Below are 4,905 nucleotides of genomic sequence, written 5' to 3'. Positions count from 1 at the left end.
CCTTGTTGGAAATGAGGAATTCATATGTTTTACGGTGCTCGCGATTCAACAAACGAAACGGGGGTTATTGGATTTGCTTTTCCACCCAACCTTAGATGAACGAGGTCCAGTTCCAGCTTTTGTGTGCTTAGACATTGTGGCACCGGACAAGAATTTGAAAATATGGATTCACAATTCACACTAAATTCCACATGGATGACAACACGATTCCAACAAGAAATGGGTATTCAATATGAAAAAATTCAAGATAAAGGAATTAATGTACCCAATTTTCTTATACCTGAGACGAATTGTAGAAGCGGAATTAGAACCGCCAAAAAGAATCTTCAAATCACACCCCAAGCTTATGAGTTTTCTCTGTGTTTTACGCTGGAAGTGCTAGAACGACCCTAAAAACGTGCCTCAAGATGATTTTTCGGCGACCAGAGTGGCGGCACGTGGAATCGGGCGAGAATTCTTTAGTGATTATTTGGGGGAAGATTGGTATGGTTCTAAAGCCCTTGAGAAGAGAAACAAAACCCCGTGCTCGGAATCTCCAATAGTGGCCAGAGATGGCCGGAAAATGCGAAAGAAGGTGGTGGTGGTTGGTAGTGGGTGGTGGTGGCGGCCGGAATTTTGACCACAGATCGGACCGGTTTTCGGGTGGGGTTTGAGGAGGATGAAAAATGGTGAAGAATGGCAGTGGTTTCGCGGGATTCCGACCGGTAGAAATCCGGGTTTCGCGGGATTCCTGCGTTTCAAAAAATTGAGATTTTCCAAAAACTTGATTTTTTTAGCCAAAAATAGTCCCTATAAGGCCCAATTTCAAAATTTTGACAAAAGTTTGGAACAAACCGGGATGGAAAGTGAAACCTTTCAACAATTTTATTTTTCAAAATCCCCAAAACGCTTTTTAAAACAATTTATTGAATTGGAGAAGGATTAAATCACAATACTTTACAAAAATGCCCTTCTTTAACGTCTTTGGTGAGACATCTTCCTCGCTTGCTTCAACACATTGGGACATCCAAATCGATCATCTCAAGAGCATTAGCATTGAAACCTTCATAAAATTCCTTCAAACATTCCCCATTAAGATTGGAAACTTGTCCCGTCTTTTCGCTTTAAATTTCGACTGCTGCATGGTCAAAAGTCTTGATCACAACAAAAGGGCCAATCCACCTTGATCTTAACTTGCCCGGAAATAACTTCAATCATGAATGGTAAAGTAAGACCCTATGCCCCAGTTCAAAATGCTTTCGGGTGATGGACTTATCATGGAAAAGCTTCGTTTTATCAAAATAAATCCTTGAGTTTTCATAAGAGTTATTTCTCAATTCTTAAAACACTTAGATATGAAGCTTCCTATGTCTTCACGCCTCATCAACATTGAAATTGCAGTATTAGACCGCCCAAAATGCACGGTGCTCTAATTCCATGGAAAGATGACATGGCTTTCCAAAAACCAACCTAAATGGAGACATCCCTACCAGGGTCTTATAAGCGGTCTGGTAGGCCCATAAGGCATCCTCAACCCTTAAACTCCAATCCTTTCTTGTTAGATTCACTGTTTTCTCAAGGATGTGTTTCACTTCACAATTTAAAACCTCGGCTTGATCGTTTGTTTAGGGGTGTTAAGCGGTTGATACATAGTGGGTCACATTGTACTTTCTCAATAAAGCCTCGATCATCTGGTTGAAAAAATGTGTCTCTCTGTCACTAATCAAAGCCCTAGTCACACCAAATCTGACAAAGGTATTAGATTTTAAAAACTTGATAACCATTTTGGCATCATATGATCTTGTGGCTTTGGCCTCACCCCATTTGGAGACATAGTCAACTGTGAGCAAAATGTAAACGTTGCCAAATGAGACGGTAAATGGGCCCATAAAATCAATCCCCCATACATCAAAAAAATTCACAAACAATGATTGGATTTTGTGGCATTTGGTTCTTATGTGAAATGTTCGCCGTCCTTTGGCACCATTCATAATTTTGCAAAACAAATAACAATCACGTGACATGGTTGGCCAATATAGTTCACACTCGAGAACTTTTCTCAAAGTTCTGTTAGGTCCGAAGTGTCCCCCACAAGAAAATTCAAAAAAAAAAATTGCAAAATAAATTGATGTTCTTGTTGGGGTAAACATTGCCTAATAATTTGATCGGGACAATGTTTCCACAAATAAGTTTCATTTCACACATAATATTTTGAATCATTTTTCAATTTATCTTTTTGAGCATGTGTGAATGTGTCGAGATACCTTTTCGTGAACAAAAAGTTAACAATATCGGCATACCGAGGTGTAGATTGAATAAGGGAAAAGAGATGCTCATCCGAAAAGTCATCCCGCAACAGGAGAGGAGCTTCGTTTGAAGTGATCTGGCTTAGGTGGTCGGCAACAAGATTCTCGCATCCACTCTTATCCCGAAATTCCAAATCAAATTATTGCAATAATAAGCTCCACCGGATGAGTCTTGGCTTTGCATCTTTCTTTGTCATCAAGTACTTGAGAGTTGCATGATCCGAATACACTATGACTTTGGTGCCAAGTAGATATTGCCTAAATTTCTCCAAAGCAAACACTATGGCCAACAACTCTTTTTTCGTGGTAGAGTAGTTGCTTTGAGCATTGTCTAGTGTTCTTTATACATAGTAGATCACATGGGAGGCTCATCCATTCTTTTGACCCAAAATGACGCCTATAGCATAGTTGCTTGCATCACACATGATTTCAAATGGGAGATCCCAATTTGGAGCATGCATTATGAGAGAGGATGTAAGAAACTCCTTGAGCTTGTCAAAAGCTTCTTGAAACGACTCAATAAACTCGAAATCAACATCGTTTTGCAAGACTTGGCACATTGGTCTTGTTATCTTTGCAAAATCCTTAATGAATCTTTGGTAGAAACCTGCATGGACCAAAAAAGAACGAACTTCCCAAACACAAGTCGGTTAAGGTAAGCTTGGAATAACATCAATTTTAGCCTTATCTACCTCATTTGCTTTCTTTGACACAATGTAACCCAAAATAAGACCTTGACTCACCATAAAATGTCATTTCTCAAAATTTAAGGTGAGATTGTTTCAATGCATCTTTTCAAAATTTTGGTGAGATTGGTGAAACATTCTTGAAAAGAGTTGCCAGATACCGTAAAGTGATTCTTAAAAACTTCAGTTATGTTTTCAACATATTCTGAGAAAATACTAACCATGCAGCGTTGGAAAGTATCCGGGGCATTACACAATCCAAATGGCATTCTCTGGTATGAAAAAGTGCCAAATAGACATGTAAAAGTTGTCTTCTCTTGGTCTTCCGATGCTACCGGGATTTGGTGAAAACCAGAATACCCATCTAGACAACAATAACGTGATTTCCCGGCCATCCTTTCTAAGATTTAGTGAAAGAAAGGAAATGGAAATGATCCTCTATTGCTTGCATTGACTTTGCAGTAGTAAATACATACTCTTCACCCATTTTGCATGTAATTGGGGACCATCATACCTTTATTTTTCTCGACCATCATGATTTCCGTCTTCTTCGGTACCAATTTCACCGGGCTCACCCACTTGCTATCCGAGATTGGATAAATCATCCCCAAATCAAGAAGCTACAATATCTCTTTCCTGAAAACTTCCATCATTTGCAGATTCAACCTTCTTTGTGCATCCCTACATGGCTTGCATTCATCCTCCATTAAAATATTGTGCATGCAAGTGTAGGGGCTCAATCCTTTAATATATGCAATTGTCCAACCCATTGCTTCTATAGGTTCCTTCAACACCTTGAGGAGTTGCTCTTCTTCAAACTCAGTTAGGTGAGTAGAAATGATAACAGGAAGAGTCTGCTTTTTTCCCAAGTAAGCATAGTTCAAATGTTGAGGTAGGACCTTTAATTCCAATTCTAGGGGTTGAACAAGGGATGGTGGCAAATTTTTATGGGTTTGGGGCAACTCGATTTGCTTGACATGAAATCTGGTAGATTTCTTCACCTCTAATATTTTTACCAACTTCTCATCTCCAAATAATAAAGCTTTAATTGTTCGGCTAGTTTCCCACAATCAAACCCCTTGCTTAGGATTATTTCTAACATATCACCGTTAGAAAACTCGAACACTTCTTGGGTTATTGATTCAACAACATCAACAAAGTACAAAGATGAAACATCACTAGGATATCTCATGGCATCGTAGATATTAAAACTTATTGTTTCACCATCAAACTCCATTGTAAAACTTCCCGCATACACATCGATTTTTGTCCTAGCCATCTTCAAAAACGCTCTCCCATGTAAAATTAGAGCCGATTTCGAGGACACTTTTTCTTCTTGATCAACCACATAGAAATCCATTGGGAAGACCAATTGGTTCACTTGTACCAAAACATCTTCTAAAAAACGCCTAGGAAAGACACTTGATTTTTCCGCAAGACAAATTATGACACCGGTTTCACTTAAAGGATTCATATTCAATGATTCATATACCGAGTAGGGCATGACATTGATAGAAGCACCAAGATCAAGCATGGAACTACTAAAATAGACATCCCCAATCTTGCAATGAACCGTAAACATTCCCGAATCTTTGCACTTGCGTGGGAGTTTCCTTTGTCAGACCACAGATTTATTCTCGTTCATCGAAATCTTTTCATTCCCCTTCAATTTTCTCTTGTTGGTACAATGTTCCTTCAAGAATTTTTCATATCAAGGGATTTTCTTGATTACATCAAGTAATGGAATGTTCACTTCCACCTTTCGGAAGGTGTCCAAAATTTCTTTCTCCTCCATGTTCTTCTTGAAGTTTCAAGTCGAGAGGGGAATGACGGTTGAGTGGCTATTGGTGTCACCAAAGGAATAGTCTTCATTGGAACTCTAGCTTGTGCATCATTCTTTACTAAAGGATCCTCAATGGGTGTGATCTCTATTT

This window comes from Lactuca sativa, chromosome 2 (genome assembly GCF_002870075.4).
Source record: "Lactuca sativa cultivar Salinas chromosome 2, Lsat_Salinas_v11, whole genome shotgun sequence".
Lineage (NCBI taxonomy): Eukaryota > Viridiplantae > Streptophyta > Magnoliopsida > Asterales > Asteraceae > Lactuca > Lactuca sativa.
The sequence above is the reverse complement of the archived record's forward strand: the minus strand, read 5'-3'. Positions refer to the sequence as shown.